This window comes from Hibiscus syriacus, unplaced genomic scaffold (assembly GCF_006381635.1).
Source record: "Hibiscus syriacus cultivar Baekdansim isolate YM2019G1 unplaced genomic scaffold, ASM638163v2 tig00110610_pilon, whole genome shotgun sequence".
Classification (NCBI taxonomy): Eukaryota; Viridiplantae; Streptophyta; class Magnoliopsida; order Malvales; family Malvaceae; genus Hibiscus; species Hibiscus syriacus.
In genome coordinates this window covers 945,974-970,723 of record NW_024062800.1, presented here as the reverse complement: position 1 = coordinate 970,723, position 24,750 = coordinate 945,974, and the positions used below count along the sequence as shown (strand labels likewise).

The 24,750-nt window shown below is 32.0% G+C and overlaps 2 pseudogenes; both read right to left on the bottom strand.

Annotated features, from left to right (window-relative positions):
• Nucleotides 1–2,956: 2,956 nt before the first annotated feature.
• On the bottom strand, nucleotides 2,957–6,282 carry LOC120135598 (annotated as a pseudogene).
• A 17,189-nt stretch (nucleotides 6,283–23,471) lies between these two features.
• On the bottom strand, nucleotides 23,472–24,515 carry LOC120135597 (annotated as a pseudogene).
• Between the last annotated feature and the right edge of the window lie 235 nt (nucleotides 24,516–24,750).

Genomic DNA, 24,750 nt, shown 5'->3' with positions numbered 1-24,750 from the left:
AAAATTGATATTTAATTTACAAATTAAAATTATAAAATTGATTACCTCGTCTGTCATCATATCGATTTACAATCTAAAATCACGCAGACTATGTGGTAGGTGGGAGTAACTAAGTGTGACAGTCCAACTATCATTCATATAATAAAATATAATTATTTTCAAACCTAAAAAACATGTAGTAATAAATATATAAACGTAGGTTATTTGTAGTTACCTCCAAAACAATGAACATTGTAATTGGGTCAGTTGTGTAGGAATCGATGCTAAAAACAACATTCAAAACCAAGCCCACGATTGTAACAACATGAAACAGCCACCCATTGCTTGTTTGCTCAGATTAACAAATTTACATAGCTCCCGGAACAAAAAGGATAACATTGTTGATCCCCAACTCTTATTTTTAACGACCTACAAATTGCGTAGATGATGTAACCACATCAGATACACTTTGTTTCGAGATTTATCAGGCATCAAGATTCCCCCAATAACTTCTAAAACATGAGCACGAGCATATTGTTGTAAAATAAAAATGGTGTGAATATATTAAAAATTTGTCGTAAAAAATATAATAACATAAATTAAAACAAAATTTAAATATTATAAAGATATAAATAAATTAAATAAACATAGATTTAAAAATTACTTGTTTAATTTATGTAGCAGCATCGGCGGGGTTGCGTAAAATTATCGTCCAAAATTATAATGTAGATCTTTCCTCCATCCAAATCATCATTTGTCCAAAGCAGCTCCTCACACAAGCTTGTCCAATCCCTATGAGACATACCGGTAATAGGATTTCCATCAACAGGCAACCCAAGATGGTATGTGACATCTTCAAGGGTAATAGTTTCCTCCCCACAAGGAAAATGAAATGTATGTGTCTTCAGTCTCCACCGTTCAAGCAGCACGTTTATCAATGGATGATGCAACTTCATACCTTCAGTTATAGTGCCAACATAACCAAAATCGGCTTCGTGCAAGTATGGAATAATAACGTCATTAGGGGCCGAAACATGGTTGATAAAACACTTCAACGAACGTTCATATCTCTTGAAATAAACTAATAATTTCGAAATAAATAAATAAATTTGAAACAACTAAATAAATCAATCAATCAAAAAAATATTAAATAAATAAATAAATTATTCAAAATAATTAAAATTTTAAAACAAACCAATGAATACAAATTATCATCAAATTATCCCGCCAATAATAGGTGCATGCATGTGGAAGATCAGCCCAATAGTCCCACCATAATAATATCAGAGAGAGAATATATGATAAAGGGGTTTTTTTAATGAAAGTGTGATGAATTAGGGTTGGGGTGGGGGCACTATTTATAGTGGTCCTTGCACTGCCCCCGAAGCGAGGTAAATGGTACGTCGTGTTATATGAAACGCGAGGTATGGAGAATCTTTTCAAATTTTAAATCTCGAAACTTCCGCGAACGATAATTTCTTAATATCTAGGGGACCTCGCGTTCTGGGAAGTTTGATGTATTAAATAATCATATTCAATTGGGCAATCTAAAAAGTGTATGGTACCTCGCATCTTGTAGAACGCAAGAAATATTCACGTGTTGGGTAGGACACGAGTTAATCCTACATGTGCACAAAGGAGATTATTTTTCTAACAAATATTCTAAATGAGTTATTGTTCAAAAAAATAATTAATGAAAGTTTTTAATTTAATAACGCCAATTTATATCTTACTTACCCCTAATAACAATGGTCATTTAATTGTTTCACGCACTAAAAATAATTTGCCTTCTAGTAACTTTTGAGTTTTATCTTCTTATTTGGGTGTATGAAATCTAAAACTTTTGTATTAATCTTGTGAATATCTGAAATAACAATCCAAGATGAAAGCGACCTTGAGAAAAAAAGAAATTAAATCTCTTAGAAAATTAAATAAATTAAATGGAAGATAAAATAATATTTAATTTTGATCTTGAAATTGAAAACAGTTGAGATTGTCGTTACACAATTTCCTTAAGATAGATTTTGGTCATTCTTTTGGTGCTCGATATCTTTGGTCGTTTGTCTCCTATGATACAACAACTAAGTGATCAATGAACATTTACACAAACTTTTGAGATCACAAACTATCATTGTCTTCGTCTATCACTGGAAAACTTAAAATGTTAGCACTCTAGTTATAAGGAATTCTCAAAAGAGAATTTACTAAAAATAATGTTATTCATTTATATTCAAACTCTAAAATATTATCTTTTAATTTGAAATATTTAAAAAGATATTGACATCTTTTTAATATTTTAATATTTAAATTAAAAAAATAAATATATTTTAATTTATAATATTTAAAAGTATAAACTCCTTTTACTATTTAATATTAATATATATTATTTTAATTTGAAATATTTAAAAGTATATACTTATCTTTAATATTCAAAGTTAAATACTTATTTAGTTTGACATATTCAAAAGAATAATTATCCTACTAATATTCAAATTAAATGATATCTTTTAATTTACAATATTTAAAATGAATATAAATTTAATATTTATATTATTCATCAATGAAATTCACTCCATTTTTTCTACAGTGATATTTGTTCCTTTAATTACACCGATTTGGATGAAATAACTTTTTTATCTAATAATTTGTTTGCTATTTTAATTTATTTTATTTAAAAAATTATCTAATACACAGGCTATGTATACTTTAATTTACACAAATCAATATATTTTAAGTTTTAGGCGTCTTATTTAAAATTTAGGAAATTTGAGTTTAAATTTTAAATTTACGATTAAAATCAAAATATAAATTTTACACAAATAATATATTAAATAATAACCCTTTGATGTAATTGTAACTGTTAACCTGTATGATTTAGAGTTATACCTTTCCCAAATATATAGCAACAAACTTTCTGTTTTTTTACTGAGTCAAGTATGCAATAAATGCCGAGTTCATGCAATTAAAGAGACCGAATTTATGAGCTGCAGCAGATGTAGGACAGCGTGGCTAACATTACAATGCCAGCTTTTGGAGCTACTGCAACTCCAATTCTCTGTGTCAGAGTCACGTTCATTATTAATGCACGAAAATGTTAATATAATTTGATCTATGAGGCCAATCCAGCTTATTCTATTCAAAGGTGTGGATACAGGGACTGGTTCCCATTTGCTAATGGACCACTAAAATTTAGGTCAACCCAATGAGTTTTCCACTGTTTTTCTTTACCTTGTGTAAACTCTGAATCATAGCATTTGTGAGCTAATTTTGGAGACATTCATGGTACATAGCTACACAAAGTCAGCTGCATATACCCTGCAATTTCATCAAATTGTTGCTTATTATTCCTTGACATTGAGTCGGAAATATCTAAGACGCAGATAGATGGGCAATGGCCAGTGGCCACTAGCACATTAATATTTGTATCAAAAATAGTACCAAAATATACATATAGTTGTACTCTTTTTCATAATTAGCATCACAATCGATTTTTATTTGTAAGACTGTTTTTAACACAATGCAAACAATAGGCAAACTAATATAAATTATCTTCTTCTTTTGAATAAGCCTTTTCCTTTTCTGATCTTTCTCGTTCTTGGATGGAACCCGCCCGTCGGTCCGGCGAGCATAGCGTACTTGTCTTTCCTAGTCAAGTTCGTGCACTCGAATCCCAATGTCCCGGCGAGCACCCTTTGGATGTTTGCAACTTCAATGGCTGATTTTCCACCTTTGCAAGTGAGCTCTGTAGGCAGCTGGTTCAAGAATGTGATCTCGTAAGTAGGCATCGGGTTCATGAACACGAAATAAGGATCCAACAACTTGTGACCCCGAACCGTTGTCCGTGGAAGAACGATTGTTTCGTGTTGATTGCGAGCGGTACAATTCTGTCCGCGAGTTCGGCAAACAGAGCACTGAATCTTAGAAGGAATGGTTCCCTGCAAGTCGTCCCTTCGGGACATAGAACCAAATCGCTTCCCTCAAGAATTCGTTTGATGTTGGCCGCGTCTTTCTCTCTTTCCCTCGATAAAGCAACAGCCTTAATCGGGGAAATAATCTCGGTGAATTTGCTAATGCTGTAAGTAACACAACTGATTTTTCGGCCCAAGGCAACGGCTGTCACAACCGGGTCCAACACCGTCCTATGGTTACAAACAAAGAGGACTCCACTCTGGCCTTTCCCTGGTGGTGGTGGTGGGTACCCTTAACAATCAGTTTAATCCCTAAGAGCTTGTAATTGTACCAAGCGATTCGCTCTGGCAACGGGATGTTGGTGTAAACCCGAAGAAGGGAGAGGATGAAGCCTATGGGAAGCCATAGGAATGTCAAGAGGGCTGCCAATGGTGTAGGCCTTTGGACAAGGCGACCTTCATGGAATATAACAGGGCTTAGAAGCTTGTTCCTCGGTAATGGATCACATTGGTTCTTGGCACCATGTATCCTTCCTGCACGTGCCAACAAAAGAATCACTGTAAAAAATTCCAAGCATATGCTAAATGTTGTTCTTTATTACAAAAACATAGTTAATTCACGAGTAGAGTTACTATATTTATGACCTACATGTTACTTTCATGTAAGACTTTCCATGCAACCAAAAAACCAATTTATGAAATAAATAAATACAAACCCATTGAACATCGAGAATCATGACCTGCATAAAAAACTAGAGGTGCAAAAGAGTGGTTAAGGCACGAAAAAGTTGTGTTAATAAGTAAAAAACTTTAAAAAAGGTCTAAAAATGTGTAATTTCTATAATTAGATTTTATGATACTCTCGGGATATTGTGTTCAAGATCTGAATACGGATTCTTTTTTATTTGATAATATTTTTAGAGGTGTAACCATCAAAATTATGAGTAGGAAACTTGTGGACCATTGAAATATAAATTTTGTAATGAAAAAAGGCAAAAGCAATTTAATGCCGGGGAGAGACAAAGGAGACATATCAAGCAAATGAGTATTAAATCATAAACGCTCCCAACAACCATATTGCAAGACCAAACATAATCTTATGTTAGAATCTGTATTACAACATGTATTAAGTTACGCATGTTGGATTAAAATCCACAATTGTAATTACGCATGTATAATGTGTCATAACAGTATTTTAAAAGAAAGGGATTAACCTTGCATAAGACATGAAATCATGGTCAGTTTCTCGGTCTCCCAGTCCCAAATCCGGCATCTTGGACCCGAATTCTTTCAAGACGGCAGCACTTTTGTGTTCTCCAACCAGAACACCGGGTTTAATGGCGAAACCGGTCGCCCTGCCCGATTTCGTCACCTGCAGCTCGGTCCCAATGACCTTGTCAGCTCCTAAAAATGTCTTGGCAAAAGGTTCCACCATGATCCTAGGATTTGCTGTGACAATGTATCTTTTCCCAAAGGAGCTGAAACTCTCCATGTCTCTGGATGAACATCCTCCGAATAAAACTTGGGCAGACCGACCTCGAGACGAGCTCAATGTCTCGAACTTTCAGCCCGGCAAAGGCGATGAAAACGAAGGTACTGATGGCCACGGATTCGGAGATGAACAAGTAGGTGAAGTACACGAATGGAACGGATGTTAAGAGCGCAAGCGCTCTAATAAGGCTACCGGCTTCGAGTGCCACCAGCATGAAATAAGGAAAGCACTACGTGACACGAGAAGGGTTCCGTCTAAATCCGCAGCCACCGTCTGATTCGATCTTCCTCACTGCTGCATTTTGAGATCGGTTTGAATCGACGGCGAGCCCCATGATTGTGGAAGAGCTAAGAAACTTTTATGTCAGTTATGAAGAGAAAGGGGGAAAGATGGCAAATGGGGATGATATTGCTGAAGCTATTTGTTAGGCTTATATAGCATGAAAAGAAAAATATAAATGTAGCTGAGACTTCGATGGATAAGGAAAGGCAATAATTCTAGTTAAAACAACTTATTAGTTTAAACATTATTAACGTTCATAATCTTGAGGTCGAGTAGTTGGAAATCAGATACCAATATCTACAGTTTCATCAATTAGCCTATTTTTTAGTTCATGGCCGCCGCCACAGCCGCTTCATCAAAACTCGAATTTAAGCCAAAAAGATAATAGTCAGATTAGTCCTCGAGTTATGATCTAAATTAAATTGACCCCCAATTTCAAAATATTTTAGTTAAATTTTAAAGAATAAACATCTTATTAGTTAAGTCCTTCCTCTGTTAGCTAAGTTATTAGTTCGGGTATTAATTCAACTCATTACAAATATAGAATATTTAAAATTGTCGATCAAATTTTAAAATGCTCAATACCTTATGCCCTGTGCGGTAGGTAAATTTTAAAGTCATTCCTTTTGAGTTTAATTAATCTCGATTGAATAAAAGATATATATTTAATATTTTCAACAATTGAAATTAAACGCTCAACACCGCTGCATATGTGATGCTCGAAATCCAGATCTCAATTAATAGTAAAATTAACCATCAAGATCATTTGGTTTGTACTCATCAAGACATATTTGAATTAGTATTTAATTGTACTATTTAATTTGAGAATCGTTAATTTGAATCCTAATTTAAGGATGCTAAATAAAATCAACCAAAATAAATTTTATATGGAAAAATAGTAATAGTTCTTTTGATTACGAGTATTTTACTATAGCCTAAATTTAAATGTTTATACGGATTTTCTTACTTTAATACGTTTCCAATAATATTAACAAATATAAATTTTACAATTAATAATAAAATATTAGGAATATATAAAATACTTAAAATTCAGTGAAGAATTCAATTCATGATTTGATTGAAGGGGAAAAAAAAAAGGAAACATTAATTTCGATGGTATGACTTTTTAGGTAACATAGGGGACGTGGGGGTGAGCAAAAGTGACCAATAACTAAAATATTACAAAAGAAAATCTAAAATATTACAACAAAGAAAATCTAAATATTAGCATCTGGTGACAAAATAATATTAACATCTTAATTAAATATAATACCATATTTTTAAAAAAGGCATAATGTGCAAATAATATTGATATATATTTGTTTTATTTAAGGTTTGGCTGTCTCATTGAAAAAATCCTAGTTTTCTCTTATATAGTCGTTCGTCTCTATTTGTTTTTGTTGACCCGTGACAGTATCAATTTTAATGTTAGTTGTGACCGCCGTATTTTTATTATATTTTTTTTTATATCGTATCTCTTATTTTCATAAGTTCGTTAGAATGACACATTTTTTGCATGTTTTTCGGTTGTTGACTGTTTTCAATTATCTTTTTTAAGGGTTGATTGACATCGTCCCGACTGATCGGATGTCACTTATCTGATATCTTGTTGATCTTTCTTGCTCTAGACCATCGGATTGGATGTGGATACTCGATTTAGCATTTGTGGATAACTTTCACGTCACTCGAGTCTGGTTTGTGGTATGTATGTGGTCTTTCAATAGTTTGATCTTCTTTGTGGTTCGTTTGCCGACATGAGATCTATTTGTATCTATCTTTGTTCGTGTTTCTTGGTTAGATTTTTAATTTCCTTACAGGGGTAAGCAAAACTCGACTCGAAAATTGTTTTTTTTTTAATTTCAAGTTATTTGAGTCGAATTATTCGAGTCAACTCGAATATAAATTCAGTTTCATTCTAGTCGAGTTTAAATTTGAATTTGAGTTACTCAAAATTTCAAAATTTGACTAAGTATTTTGACAGTTTACGATTTAGTCCCGATTTCATTATTTTTTTCAATTCCTCCTTATTCTAAGTCTATTTTTTTTTACCAAAGTTGAATCACATACCCCTAAAACATAGTAGAATAAATGTGTACTTCAATTCCTCTTTTGATAACAAAAAATTCATTTTTCAATTTAGTCTTTTAATTTTTTATATCCTTATTTCTTCAATTCATCATTTATTTTAAGTCTTTTAATTGAGCCACATGCTCCTAAATCATAGTAGAATACATATGTACTTTCAATTCCTGTTTTTTATAACAATTTTTTATTTTTAAGTTTAGTCCTTCAAATTTTCATAATCTCATTATTCCTTCAATTTGTGATTTATTTAAATGTTTTTTTACTAAATTTGAACCACATGCTCATATACATAATAGAATACCAATGTAACTTCAATTTTTACCCTTTTTTAAAAGATGTACTCTCTTTTTATTTAGTCCCTTAACTTTGCATTTACTCAATTTGGTCTTTGACAACAATTGTTTGCAAATTTTTCTTTTATAAATTATTTGACTAATTTATACTCTCATCAATATTTTACCCTCAAAACACTTTCTTTAAAATATAATATTATGAATATTTCATATTTTATATTGTATTTGATATATTAAATAACATTATATATGAAAGAATATTATATATATGGTTAAATAAAGTCAAAATTTGGAACAAATCATTGTCTTAATACTATAATAATTATAATATTAGTATATAAACTCAATAACTCGACTCGAATTTCTTAAACTCGAGTCGACTCGAAAAAATTTTAAGTTAAGTTCGAGTTGTAAAATACGACTCATCAACTCAAATAACTCAAATTTTTTACTCGACTCGATCGAATGCTTACCCCTATTTCCTTGTATGGTCCTTGTGTGATCTTAAGTTGCTAGCTCTTCAATGTATAGGAATTTTCTTAATTATGTGATTAATTTACGATGTAATTGTAAATCTTTATTGTAATTTGAGATATTTCTTTTGAATAAAATTGTTGCTTCTATAAAAAGTTTGGCTTAATTAGATCTATATAACTAAGATTAATGATGAAAGAAAATAAATTTGAATGACATTATATATGAATCGAAAATTATTATAGAAACTTGATGTATGTTATCTAATATTGTAACACCCAGAAATATGTGTAGTAGTTCGAGCCAACCGAAACCCATAAACCGAACCAAGGACCCAATAAAATGTTTGGATTTAGCTAATTAAGGTTTGGGCTTGAGTTAGCCCAAGGGATAATGGTGATTTTATTTAATTTAGAGTCAAAAGGACTAAATTATAATTTAGCCATTTTATTTTGAAAGCTGAAAGCCCCTTATTTTTAAGTTGGGTTACGTGAACCACTCCCCCATAATATCTTACCAAATTTTCTTGTTCTTTTACCATCATTTCCAATTCCTCTTTATTTCAAAAGTCAAGAATTCAAGTATTTCCATTCTAGTTTGGTTAATCTAAGGTAAGAATATGAATCACCATCCTTCAAGTTTCATTTTAAGATCCATATTATAAGTTTCGACTATGGTTTCCAAAATGGGTTTTGGAGGGTTATGAGAATCTATAAATTCTAAATGTTTTGGTGGATTTGAATTATGGAGAGTGTATTTAAATTATTTTGAACATCTAGTTAAACTAGTAATCCATTTTCTACCTTGTTTAGTGAAAGAGGTAGGAGAGAGTTCAAAAACTAAGGGAAAAGAGAAGACACCTCTTGAGTGAATTATAGGTTTGCTATTAACCAAGAAATTCAAGGTAACCACACTTATGATTCTTTATCTCTTTAGAGGGTCACTAGAAGTGTATTATAGCATGAAAGTTGAGATTAAAGCTTGAGGAGCATGTTCGTGGTGAACTCTATGTTTTATGTTATAATATATTTAAAGCCTTTATGACCCCTTGTAATCACATAGATATTAATAACATATGGGAACCCCAAGTGTCAATAGGTAAGTTTGAATGCCAAAAGTGCATTCACGAGTCTAAGTATTGGTACTGGAGGGACCAATATTGATGTTGTTATTCTTTCAGGCTTAAATACATGATATCGGAAGGGAAATACGATACCCTTAAAGGAATATCGATACTAAGGGTTTGGTATCAAGAGATCAGAAATCCAGTAGCCACTTTTGGTATCGATACTAAGGGAGTATCGATATCAATATCGATACTCTTAGTAGAGTATCGATACCAAGATTCTATTTTCTACATCAAAGCCAATTCAGTATCGATACCACGGATGGTATCGATACTGGTTGATAGTATCGATACTAGTCACCCATTTTCAGCTTTAATTTAATAAGGTATCGATACCTAAGGGTGAGTACGTTACCCTCGTTCAGTTTTAGGCATAAAACCCAAAAGTTTTTAAAGGTCAATAGGGGTTCCTAAGAACTCTATATTACTCTCAAATAAGATTACAAGTGAAGCAATAATAATGCTTAATTACATGTAGAAATGAAATGAGTTAGGGTGACAAAAACTAGCCTTGATTGATGTTCAGGAAACGATCAGGACACTCGACTTCTTTAGCAAAGATATGGTGACAAAATTTAGAATCAGTCTGGATTTCCTTAGGTATTGCGCAAGGCTTTAAATTGCGAACTGGGGCGCAAGGTCTGACACTCGCAAGGGGGGGTTAGTCGAGGGTGTTGTGTCCGATGTAGAGATTTTTGGGCTTCATCCTCGGTAGATAGGGGTGCGTGAGCTCTGATATGCAAAATCCCTCAGTCGCACCATGTTGTCTACCATAGAGTAGAGAGTGAGTATACTCGTATAATCAATATATTATTTATCAGTTGGCTTAAACATTATTAATGAACCCCATTTAGTATATTTTAGTGTTAGTGTGGAACTGGGCTAGTTAGCTCAACGTTTGAAATTTGTTTCCTTATGCAGATTCTTAGGTGAAGAGCAGTGGATGAGTATTTTGTGCAGTAATGATTCAGACCAGGTTCAGAGAAGAGTACGTCTCGAGTTCTTTAGAGGGCATGTATATTCTGAAACCTTCATTTTCTATTTTGAAACCCTATTTGCATAATCAGGTAACTCGTTTTAAATTAATTGTCTGTGTATTTGAAATGATATTAGGGAGCTCCCTATGTGAATTAATTTATGTAATTATTTTTATTTTATCATGGGTAATTTCAATGAATGTTTTCAATTGTGTAAGTTAAGAAAATTTTGGTAAGCCACTTTGGTGCTTTCGTGTGGCACTCTGATCGGTCGACTGTGTGTCGTACTGGTTTAGGTTGTTACATATATTGGGTCGAAAATTATTAAAGAATTTTATTTAGGCTTGTAAACGAACTGAACGAACACGAACGGGGATATGTTCATGTTCGTTCATTTAATTTTAATCGAAAAAATGAACGAACGTGAATAAACGAGCAAAAAATTTCTTGTTCGTGTTCGTTCGTAAGAAATGTAGCTTGTTCATGTTCATTCATTTAAATGATAAATGAACACAAATGAACGAACATAAACGAATACAATAAACGAACATAAACGAATACAATAAACGAACGTAAACAAACACAATAAATGAATATAAACGAACATAAATGAAAATAAATTTTTTCTTCCTAACAATTTTAGGATTATATTTATTTAATTTTTTGAGCTTTTTTATTTGTATTTAAAATTAATTGAATTTTAAAATATTTATGATATTAGATTAAAATTTGTTGGGCTTTAATATTTAAATGGGTCTAGAGAGATTGGGCTAAATATAAATGAACGCACATAAACAAATATAAATTAATAGACATAAATGTATATAAATGACGAACATATTACGAATGTTCACCAACGTAAATGAACGAACGAGTCTGTCGTGTTCGTTTATTTATTATACGAACACAAAATCTTATTCATGCCCATTCGTTTAATAAATAACGAACTTTCCACCTAACGTTCGCTAAACGTTCGGTTCATTTACTAAATTTTATTTGTTTGTAATATTTCGGTAATAGTAAAATTATCATGACAATGATATTTAAGGAATTGGTGATATTTCTTTGAACCTCAAAAACTCAATTTAGTTTTCATATTTTTGTTATAATGGTAGGCATCAGCCAAGTCAGCTATTTTTATTACTGTAGCAGTTGGCGTATTGAATTCATGTAATCCTGGTGAGTTTCCACGAGTAATTTGCAAGCCATCTGCTACTTTATTATAGTTCTGTCTACTTTTGGATATGGTGAATAGGCTCAAGTTCTTCGACTGGGATTTAACAGATGAATCACTTCCTGGCTATCAGTTTCCATATTAGTCATTATTTTCATTATTCATTTTATTCGTTCAATATTATTTTTTTATTGTATCTATATTCATAATTTAACGAATTTATCCACATGTAAAAAATTATTAATTTCTCTAACATGATCATGCGTTAAAATCTCAAATAATGAGCTTTAATAATTTTATCTAAAATTTATAAACTATACAAAAATAGAATCTTACAATAATATTCAACATTTAAATAAAAAGCCAGCCGGAGACCTGAGCTGCTTGACATTAATTAATACAAGGCTAACTAAATTGGTTTTAAATTTAAACAATATTTGCAAATACAATCTATGACTTGACATTTAATTTAATACAAAATTTATTTTATAATTAGTTAACCACCCTACAATCCCAACTAAATACCAATTTCACATAATATTAAAAGAAAATCAAAGAATGATACTCTCTTATTGAAGTAGTTAAATTGCGAAGGGGTAGGTATTGACATCAACCAACGTGGCTGATAAGAAAGGGTTAAGTAAAACAATAGTTAATTAAAGCAGTATCTTGTTGTTGAGAGGTAGGAACGTTTTAGGCTCTATTCCTTCTAATATTTATTAAGCTGCTCAACGACTCACCACTCGAACCATAGGCAGCTCAACGACTTGATTCTGAACCGAGGAACATACCTTATACAGCACAAATAGCACTCGTATAGGCATCGCCCAGACTCCTAGACAACACACTAACCATTTTCAATACCCAGAAAAGGGGTTGAATTCTCGCGATGCCTTCTTGGGCCAGATTGTGAGCATCGAGGTTCCTTTCTCTATAGGCGAAACGTACCTTCCAAAAAGAAATACGACAAAGCTCGTTGCACTTGAGGACATCTTCTTAGAAGCACGACGGAGAATATCTTGAACATTCAATCCAGTTGACCAAAAGAACAATCAGATTCTATCAGAAGTTTATAAGAGGAAAGCCTTGAACTTTTAATGCTCAAACTTATATACTCTATTAAATTGATCATGATAAAAATAATTAATAATTTATAATATTAACTTCTTTTTCAATTTAGTCCACATAAAATTCCAAAACCTCTTTCCGAGATGTCAGTCTTCCCCAACTAGGCCTGTTAACGAACCGAACATTCAACGAACCATTTATGAACCGTTCGGCGAGAAGTTCGTTTATTTATTAAACGAACGAACATAAACAATATTTTATGTTCGTTTAATTAAATGAATGAACACGAACAGATGGCTCGTTTATTCATTTTCATTCGTGAACGTTCTCTAATATGTTCGTTCGTTTATGTTCGTTCATTTATATTTAGCCCAACCACTCTAGACCCATTTGAAATATTAAGGCTCAATAAATTTTAATATGATACCCATTAATTTTTCAAAATTCAATTAATTTTAAATACAACTAAAAAGGTCCAAAACAATTAATTAAAATATAATCCTAAAATTGTTAGGAAAGAAGAAAAAATCTATTTTCAAATCCCAATCTTATCGCTCACGTCTCACGCTATCTTGGTTCTAATCATGATGAATGATGAATTGACGATTGTTCATGAATGCAAGTTGAAGATTGTTGAAGATGTTTGGATTTTAAGAAGATCGTTTTGTAGAACACTTTAGACTTTAACTTATTATTTTCATGTAGCTTATTTACTATTTATGTATGTTTTTGTTGTACTCAAACAAATTAACTATGAAATTGAAACTTATACTAATGAATTTTATGTGATTATCGTTGTTGTGGTTTATTCGTTCATTTATTCAGTTAAAGTTAAACGAACGAATATGAGCATACCTCCGTTCGTGTTCATTCGGTTCGTTTACAGACCTATCCCAACTCCCATTCCCAAACACCTAATCCTGATCTTTTTGAGAAAAAAAAAATCTCACCTTTCTTCGTAATTAGGCTCAATTCTCATACAGTCAAGCTTAAATTTGGTCCAATAAACCAAATTACTCTTACTAATTGGTTCATTCTTCGCTCAAGTTAATCTATCACGTTACTTAAAAATTCAAATCGTTATAAACTCTAGAGAGATTTTAGTCTACTAAAATAATATTTAATTAAATATATAAATAATAAAAATGATGAATATATTAAAGTCATTTATAGAACTAAAAACTCTATTTTTTAATATAATAACTAAAAAATTAATAACCTTAAAAGGGCTATGAGTCTATGCTTATACGTGTCGATAAATACTAATAAGGATAACTTAACTGACTTCGTTCAGCATGAATCAATAAAATTTAATGGTTAATAATTATGTTATCCTTTGAGGTACTAGATTCGAACACAATGTATGTTATGAGTATTAACATTCATTCATAACATACATTGTCAAATAATTGAAAGTTTTCGAACAATATTATTTTATATTCATCCCAAAATAAATAAATAATTAAACTCGTCATGTCCACATGACGAAATTCATACAATTTTCGATTAGTCAACCTGAAAAGTTGTATTTTTTCAAAATTTTGTTTCCCACATACAATATTCTAAATTTATTGTAACTTAACTAATATGCTTTTTTGTTTAACATATCACTTAAAACATTAATTGCACTTTCATAAATATAATCTCAATAAGAATCGTTGAGCTGATAAGAATTCCGAAATAATTAGTGGCAAAATCTAAAATAGAAAATAACAAAATAGACTCAGATGCTTTCATGTTTAAGGATTCGAATTCACCTCTTAATGTTTGGAGACGAACCTTCTTCACTGCTCGGATCCTTTGTAAGAGGTTGGCAGCTTCTCCCACGCTTCCTTGCTAGAGCTTGCACTTGAAATCTTTTCAAAACCATCATCATCTAATGCTTGATAGATGAGGAGAGAGCCTTCTTGTCTCTCTTTTCTTGAATCCTCAAAGTTGTCTTTTGATCTGGTGTAAGAGTAGCAAAAATCATCATCCGCAGGCTCATTATAGCCTTTCTCTATGATATCCCACACATCTTGTGATCCAAGAAGTGCCTTCATTTTGATACTCCAATTGTCGTAGTTGTTGTTGTGTGAGTGTCGGAACTTGGAATGGTGCCATACATTTGCCATATCTCAATATAATGAGATTTTGTAAAATCCGATTGCACGGATGAATCCGAAACGATGAAAAAAAACTTTGGAGGGACTTGGACAACTCGGTCAGGGCTCCAACTCGGCTGAATCGGCTCAACTCGGTGAGTCAACTCGATTTTCTGGCAGCAGTCTTCCGGCGGTGCGTGGCGGTGCGTCAGAACTCAGATTGAGAAAATTCTGGCGGCGTCGTATTCCTCTCGTCGAGAACCTTCGATCTTTCCAACTCTCTGATGCCACTTTGTTGGAAATAAAACACTCACACAAACAACTTTTATTGAAACTCAAACAAATATTACAAGAGTACTCTCACTCAAAACAAGAACTACAACTCACTCTTATAAGACTTGCTTCTTCACTCACTTAGAAGCTCTTAATTTTTCTTGATGCTTAAAACTAAAATGGGAAGGGGTATTTATACTACTCAAGAACAATCCTACACCACACAATAAACTAATTTAAACCATTACAAATTCAACAAATATCTAACTCTACACCTAACTAAATTGATAAGCAATGACATCATTAATTAAATGATGTAAGCAATGACATCTTATTAAATGATGTAAGTAATGACATCATTTAGTTTGGGTTTGGGTTTAGGCTCCCATAATGGATCAAGTTTATGATCCAACAATTGTTTCATCAAGTTTAACCTGCAGAAACATTCCTAGGTGTAATGATTGGAGTATTTGGTATTTGAATTAATTTAAGGGTGTGCAATGTAAGGGTGGGTAGTTTGGTTCATATTTGGAATTGTCTGAATGGATCAATTGTTTGTTTAGTGTTTTCGTTTTGTTAGCTTCTGGTTGGTTTGTACCTATTACCTAGTTTTGAGTACTCTTTTCCTTCAATTAGGTTAGGGAGATTTTTAACGAGGCTCTTAACTTAGGTTTGATGAGTTATTAATAAAATTAAATTTGCTGAGAAAAAAAAATCCTAATCTAAGCAACCGATACAGGTCAATGGGCCGATGGTATTTAGTTCTCATTATTAATATTTTAATTTTAATTTGATTTCGTTGTCCCAACACATCACGAAAACGATCACTTTGATTATAAATAAAGTAAATGAATACCCAAATTACTTTTATGTCATAATTTGGAGAAATATAAATACTGTCTATTTCAGTTAACGCTAATAATTATAAGGTAGATTCATTTTATTAATTGGGCATTATTAGATCATGGCGTCAATTTTATTATAACAAACTGAGATCATGCCACATCCTTAATGAGTTTATCATGAATTTGTTCTGATGTAAGACAATTCTTTTCTTAAAAAATTAATTATTTAATATGAATTAAGTTATCTCATTGGTTAACGGATATTTGTTATCCCTAAAAGTCCTCAATTTGAGCACCAACGACTACACGATATCTAAACATTCATTGTTAAATGATTAAATTTTTTTAGTACTATCGTATATAATCATTCTTAGATTAATCAATTTTTTATGTAATTCGACCCTAACTTCCGTAAACATGTTCACGAGCAAATTACACGTTAATTAGTAAAATCAAAATTAAATCTTAGAATAAACATGAGAGTATTAATTATACATTATTATTTTATACAAATAATATATCATATATTTTATGTGCTTAATTTAATATCTAAATATTATTTGAACAATTTGTTACAATGCATATGCTATTAAGATTCCCTTTAACTATAAATTAGAAAATATTAAACGCTTAACCATGCTCGATCCCGTGTTATCAGTGGCACTTTATAAATATTTTTAGAACATATCACATATATAATAACAATATAAATTTTTTTATGAGGTGAACATAATAAAATAGATAATTATCGAAGAAAATTTAAATTTCAAGATATACACATACTCACCCTCACACACGCATAGATCCGCCACTATTCATCATCTTATATATTATACCAAAGATAATATTAGTCGAATTAAACTGATCAACTTAAATATAATTAGAAAAATAAAACGATGGTTTAAAGTTACTTGAAAAGAAATTCTGCAACCAATTTATCACTTAATTATATTTTAATTATATACCATATGTTTTTGGAGTTTATATAGTAAAAATGGTGAAAATAAACATAGTTTATTGTATGGAGAAGTTATTTGTTAAAAAGGAAAGTAGTCATTTTAATACAAGGATGCATGCACGTCATCTTTAATTCCTTTGATAATTCCATAATTTATTGTGGGGGAAATAGTGTAAAATTGCTTATAGAATGAATTAATTATTTGATCAGTCCTTTTTCCTTTAGCTATCAAGATTTTCTTTTTTCTATAGAGAATTCCAAGAAAAACAAGAGGGATACTAATAAAAGTTGCACATGTGATATATGCACCACAAGGCACACATCAAGATGGATTAACTCTTCTAATTGAACCATACGTCTAAGCCTTGGAAAAGAAGATCAGAAACATCATCAGACTTGCAAGACATTATGACTGGGATCCATATGTTATTTGGTTGACATGTCTTCTGAAGATATGATAGAATCTCTTAGCTTTCCAACGATACTTGAAACGTCAATCTGATGTAAAAAACTCAAGATATGTCCACTTTAGTAAAGACATTGCATGCAAAAATTTCTATACTAATAATACGTGATTTTATAAAAATTATGAACTTTCAATATTTTTATTGATTATTTGTTATATAATTTATATAGGATGATATACTATCTTTTAGGATTATATTTATTATTTTATTAAGAATTAGAATAAAATATGTTTAGTTTATTATTGTTTTATTCCATAGTTACTAAGGACTTTTGGAACTCCTCACCTTATGTAAAGGAGGCTTCACCAACCATTGTAAAAGCATATATTTTTTTAATAATAAAACAACAAGAATTCATTTTTGCAAGTATTGATTACCTTGTGGATTCGAAGCATTCTTCATAAAGTCCTTCAAGTTCTTCATGAGGAGATATTCACACTCGTTTTGTTTTTCATTGTGATTATGAGATGGTTAGAGTCAGTTATTGAGCTTGTCTAGTTAGTTGTAATTAGAATGGATCGTATCAAAACATCAATCATCATCTTCATCATCAGTATCATCCATGCCACCATCTCCACCAAAACCTAGGGAATAATTTTGGTCATAAACCCTAGTATGGCTGAGTCATTATATCTTATCAATTATTTATCTTATTTTTATTTATTTATCTCTTTGTTCTTGATTTTCCAGCAACTTTCCCCAATTCAAAAACCCTAAAGTTAGGGAAAATCCTAATCCATTATCCTTCTCGTTCTTTGATTGAGTCTAGTTCCCTAGGCTTTGAGCAACATTCATCATTCTATTTCCATCATCTATCAATTGGTTCAGATTTGGATCGATTCTCGTAATCTTACTTGTTTTGCACGCATAAACCACCAAGTATCCCAACGAAGTTAGTTCATAATGATTGATCGTTTTCAAGTTCTTTTTGCATTCTTTTAATTTTGTTTCAACTCCTTCTTGTTAGTTTTCTATTTTACATCAGAAAGAAAAGGAAAAAAATATAAAAAAAGGCAAAAAGATAAAAAGTTGAAAAAAATATCATAAACGAAAGCGAAAGAATGTGGAGCTGATTTTTTAGTACATTCTTTATCTTAAGAGTTGTCTCTAGTCAAAAATTTAGGCCAATTGGACATCAACAGACCACTCAAAAAAGTCATTCAAATTTGTTCGGCAGATTTAAGGTTCTTTATTGAAAATTTTCCAAAAAAAAATCTACTGAAGAAATTTTTATTTCAAAATTTATAGGCATGTTCCACGTCACAATATCAGTTTCTAGTAAAACAATTAGACCATTTGAACGTCAAAAAAAACCCTTCAAACATGGTGATTAAGAAAAAATGATAATATTAGGGTTCATCTATTCGGTAATTTCCACAAGATACTACAGAAGATATTTTAGGATAAAATTTTATAGCATGATTATATACTCAAAGTTAGACCTCCACATAAAATTTAGGTCATTTGGACATCGACAACTCCTTCAAACACGTTGCTCAAATTGAGTCTATGTTTTTTAGGGTTTTGGTTTTCCTATTTTTTTTATTCTTATTGCTTTAGGTTATTTTTCCCCCTTTTATTCTTTAAATCATCTAAAATATCCTTGATCTCGTTTTTTGGATCAAAAGTTTGCATACTTTTTCATTCTTGCATACGAATTTAATAGAGTTTTACCCTTTGTTTGACTTCTTAGAATTACTAAGTGTTTTCTTATTTTTTAGATATTGAACTTAGACATGAACAATGTAAGACTTCTTGTTAAGAGAGTTTTAAATAGTACAAGATCGACTTACTTGCCTCTCAAATCACTTAATAGTTAATTAACGAGTATGCAAGGAAGAATAAGTATGTAAACTCTTTTGATCCTACTAAAACAAGAACAATGATTTGTTAGATGATGTAAAAGAACAAAAAGTGAAAAACAAAAGAACATAAAGCAGTAAGAATAAAAAATAGGAAAATCAAACCCAAAAACCTAGAAAACACAAGTCAACTTAAGCAACATGTTTGAAGGTTTTCGATGTCTAAATGACCTATAATTTATGTAGATATTGATATTTAGTGTGTAATCATCCTGTAAAATTTTATCCCAAAATACCTTCAGTAATATCTTGTGAAAATTATTGAATGGATGAACCCTAATTTTATTAATTTTCTTGATCACCACGTTTAAGTGTTTGTTAATGTTCCAATGATCTTTTTTTTTTGGAAATCGATTGTGATGGGGAATATGCTTGTAAATTTCATATCAAAATTCTTTAGTAGAATTTTCTAGAAAATTTTCAATTAAGAACCCTAAATATGCCGAACAAATTTGAATGACACTTTTAGGGTCTGTTGATGTTCGATTGGCTTGAATTTTTAACTGGAGGTCACTCTTAGGATGAAGAATATACATGAAAAAAATCGGTTACAAATTCCTTCATTTACTTTTTTGGGATTCTTTGGTTTTTTTGGTTGTTCTATTTTCCTTTTTTCTTTTTTTCGATTTCTTTTTTTATTGTTGATTTTTAGAACAGTAGAATAACAAAAAGTAATTAAACTAAAATTAAAAGAATGTAAAAAGAACCTGAAAATAATCAATCGTCGCGAACTAGCACTGTTGGGGGTACCTTGGTGGTTTTCGTGTGCAAGAACAAGAATATTGCTTGATTCTCTCCAAGAATGATCCCAATCTGATACTAATTGATAGGGATAAAGAAAATGATGAATGTTTCTCAAAGTCGAGGAATCAAGCCTAGGGGTATAGACTCAATCAATGAACTAGAGGGGTAATGGATAAGGTTTTGTTGTAACTTTTAGAGTTTTTGAATTGGGAAAGTGATAGGGGATGGCAGCGGAGTGATGAGCGTTGCTCGTAGTTGAAGAATCAAGCTTAGGGGATCAAACTCAATCAAAGAACGAGATGGAAGATGGATTAGATTGTTGCTACAGTCTAGGATTTTGAATGGGGAAGAAAGTTGCTAGAAAAATAAGACAAGAACACAAGATTAAGATTAAGATAATGAAGATAAACGAAAGATAAAGAAGATAAATAAAGACGATGAATGAATAAAGATAAGAATACTTAGCCAAAATTAGGATTTTGGTGGCGATGCGATGATGTGACGATGATGGTGATTGATAGATAGTATCTTACAACTCTCCTTCTCGCAATTGACTAGGCAAACTCGATAATCGACTCTAACCAGCCCTCCTAATCGCGATGAGAGGCAACTCGGAGTGTGAATATCTCCCTCACGAAGAACTTGGAGAACTTAATGATGAAGAATGCTTCGAAGGCACAAAGCAATCAATACTTATAAAAACCAACTCTCGTTATATCATTAATCAAATAAATTTGTTTTACAATGGTTAATGAAGCCTCCATTATATAGGGTGAGGAGTTCCATTATCTAAATAGCGACTGAATAAAATAATAATAAACTAAAGATAATGTTTTGACTTTATATTATTTCTTAATAAAATAATAAATATAATCCTAAAAGATAATGCATCATCATTGTTGACACCATTTTAAAAAAAATAAAAATAGTGGTATGACTTTAAAAAATGGGAGTCGTCACCAATCTGTTTAAGGTGAGATTAGAACACAAAAAAAATGTTTAGCTCTACGAAACTCAAATTTGGGTTCGGGGCATGGTTACATGTGAGGAAGGTTAGCACATTCACACGCCCATAAATAACTATTACTTAAGCATGAATATTTTATCTCGACTAATGCATGCAATTAATGTAGCTTTTCTAAATTAATAACAATTTTTAAATTTCTAACATGTGTTTGAATGATTTAGCCATGTTTGAGTTGCTTAATTATTTTGGTGTGAACAATGCTAAGTATGATCTTGTGTGTTATAATCTTGTGGTTTGAATATTATGTTGCTAAAGTAATAAAGGTAATATCTACTATCTACAGTGAATAAGGTAAATTTAGCATGTGAATAAGTATGATCCGTGATTAAATTAGGAGATAATACTTGATGGAGTATGATTTATAGGTATTTAAAGTAGTTTTAATGAATTCTATATGATCATGGTATGTTTAAGTATATTTCTATGTGGATTAACTTAATTAGTTGATACATGATGTTTAGGGAATGATAAGAAAGGTTAAAGACATGTTTTGTGGATGATTTTAATAATTTGATGAATTTAGTATCAATACTATACATATGGTGTCGATATTAATTATTAGAAGGTATCAGTACTACCCATGAAAATATTGATATCATAAGTCAATTACATATTACAATCTGTCATTTCAGTACCGATACTAGAATTAAATACCGATACTGCCATAACAATATCAAGACTCAAATACTAATGTCGATACCAATAAATTGAAAATAGGGACACAATGTTACAATATATCAATTTGATATCTAAATTGTTCAAAAGTATCAATATTGATTATTTAATATCAATACCAATATTCTAGTATCAATACCCATCACCTTAAATTGTTAAATTATTTAAGTGGTATCTTAATCATATAAGGTTTATGATATGACGTTATAACTTGTATTGTTTTTATGATTTCTATTTTGGACCATCAGTGTTGATTTCTTTACAAATTAATCCATAAACCATAACATGCTCTAAATTGACTATCCAGAAATCCAATTAGGGCTAATAATATTATCGATATAGTTCTGAACAATTAATGTGACATCACTAATTTAGTCCATGACTATATAGACTGATAAGTCGGAATTGACTTAGTTTACTTGGCGTATTTATCTTGAAAATCAGATCAGTATGAGTACGATTCAAAGAGTCCATAAGAATAACACATTTGATAAGATTTATATAGAACGAAGAGAATTCCTCTTCGCGATATGCCATAAGTGTTGAAAGAGAAGTGCTCATAAACCATCCTCACCAGAACTCTTCATCAGACTAATGGATTAATGCTAAAAGCACTTTCCCTCTAGTGAATTCTTTAGTTAGAGCTAAGTTCGTTTCCTCAATGATGCACTATTCTACGCCCAACAACACTCTCCATTCGAAGAACTAGAAGATAAGAAGGGAGAAGTAAGTATTCTTCAATAATGTCTCCATCTCTACTTCCTCCTCCATTCACACCTCATTATCTGATTCAATAATAGAGATTTGATAGCGGCGTTTCCTTTGAGATGCAAATCTATAGAAGAAAATCATGTTTTATCGCCATTTCTCAACCAATTTGCCCAAGCTCGTTGTTCATAATAAAACTACAGCTTATCTACTCAATTCAAAGTTAGTTTCGTGTCGATAATCTCTCCTAATTCCTCATCTGTGGGAGTAAGGTGAACCGAAACTTCAATCATTTTTAAGCTCGTGCAAAGTCAGTTTTCTGTCTTTGTATATTCATCGAAACCAAGTATGCAAAGTCAGTTTTTAATCAAATCTGTGATCACAATTAGCAAAAGGTAACTTTTCCCAGTAATAGACTCAATTTATTACTTTTACCCCTATCATATTTTCGTATTAATTTAGTCCTCAAAATTACCTAATTGCATCATTATATAATTGTACCCCTAACTTAAAACACTAAATTATAATTCTTAACCCCTAAATCATAACCCTATTACCTCTAAACACTAACCCAGGATTTATAATTTAGGAAAGGGCATGAAATGATGTAATTAAATAATTTTAAGGGCTAAATTGATGCGAAAATAGATAAGAACGAAAATGATAAGTTTGATCTACAAGGACAAGACTTAAGCCTCAATTAATATGTAGAGTAAAACTAACCCAACTGATAATTTATTGAGTAGAAAAATGATCAATCCTCCTTACATAACAAAGTTCACTAGCATGGAACCACTAGTAGTAGCCAATCCATAGTTGTCCTTTAACCGACCATTTTAATTACATCCAGGGAAACTAAACACCAAACCCATTCATCGTAGAAGAAAATGAAACATCACAGATGACACATATAAACCACCTGTTTCCACCATCAAGGCTTATTTGGACTTGAAAGGGATGGCCCTTATCACTATTTGGTGTACAAAGCTGCCAGTGCTTCTCCGAGAAAGGCCCTACCAGAATATCCACTGCACCCATACAGGATTTTGCATTAGACGGAACGTTTTCAAATCAAATTCATTGTGTTTATATATAAAAAGACTCACATGGTCGTTCTATGCTTGCTCCTTGTAAATAAGCTGCGCCAAGGCTCCGATCCGGATTAATGCCGTTCCGGTGACCGAAATTGTTGTCAAGTGAACTAGGAATACGGCGAAACTAATCGGCAGTGGCGCCAGGATCTGACATTCATTTAAATTCAATAAAAAGCTATAATAATTTGAGATGGGACGGTAACTGTCGCTTTTTTGCTTACCGGGACGTGGGAGTCACGCATTACGCTTGGCATCCGTGGCGGAGAGAGGTATAGACAAGAACAAAGGTACCGATTTCAGCTCCGAGGCCACTGCTCTTGCTATAGCCTTTGTTAACGGTTTTGCACCGCCGCCTAGTCTTTCGTACTGGCTCTTTTCGAAGCCCTTACGACGGCAGCGCCACATAGGCTCCTAGACATTGCATTATCATGTAAAAGACTGCTCTTACCAGCGACAACTTCCTCTCTAAGAACAGCCAACCGTCACCGCCGGGTTAATATGCCCACCTGAAATGCCTGGGTGCAGTAGACAAGAGAAGATCATGCCACCGAAAGCCCAAGCGATGCCCTGGATCCCCACTGTCGTACACTTGGTTGGAGATTTGACGACACCCATCACGGTTAGAACAGTAACGTAAAAGAACAAGAAAGTGGCGACGAATTCTGCTATGCCGGCCCTGTAAAAGGACCATGAGCTTAACTCGCCTGGCTCGAACAGTGGTCAGTGGTGCTGGAGGTGGTTCCTTGTAGTCCTTGGCATCTTGAGTTTGAGCGGCTGTTCCTATAGGCTGCCTCTCTCTGTACTTATTGGCTCCCAATCTTACATATTCACCTTGTCCTTCCATTGTTCTTGATGGGGATGAGCACTGAGGATTATTGTTTTCAGGCTTTCTAGGTTGGAAATGGATCCAACTATGAACTTAAAAGTTAATTATGGGCATAGGTTCGGAATTGAAGGGAGGAGGTATTTATGCCAAATTTCATTACAGTTTTAGTCCTTCTATTATGTTGAAATTAGATATTTATTATTCTATTTTAACTTTATATGATTGATCTTTTTTTATGTTTATTGGTAAGTTTTTTTAATGAGAATATTATGTTAGTTAATCAGAAATTGCTTCACGAAGATAATATTTGAAATACAATTGGGACATTA